Below are 384 nucleotides of genomic sequence, written 5' to 3'. Positions count from 1 at the left end.
CTTCAAGGACTTGACCTCGACTCCTAAAATTATACAGAATATATATGATAACACGTCTAAACTAACATGATGTTCATTTGCATGCTTGTCACATTTTTGAAGTTGACAATATGCATTTTTCATCCAACAGAAAGGCAAATAGTATTTTATTTTACAGAAGCACTAACAAATTTCATTGACATTCTTAATAAGTTCCAAATCCTCAAGAATTAATCACCCTCTTTCATTGAGAAGACTAAATACATTTACATTTAATGTTTTTTTCTCATAAAAAATAAATCATGGTTTGGTAGCAGCACATGTATGCTATTGATTAGAACTGAAATTTATTGCAAACAATGAAACAGCGGTAGTCATCACTGGAGCTCATATGAAAAGAAATAA

This window comes from Cupressus sempervirens, chromosome 2 (assembly GCF_028749045.1).
Source record: "Cupressus sempervirens isolate cs-2001-9-10 chromosome 2, ASM2874904v1, whole genome shotgun sequence".
Taxonomy (NCBI): domain Eukaryota; kingdom Viridiplantae; phylum Streptophyta; class Pinopsida; order Cupressales; family Cupressaceae; genus Cupressus; species Cupressus sempervirens.
Note: the sequence above shows the minus strand (reverse complement) of the source record.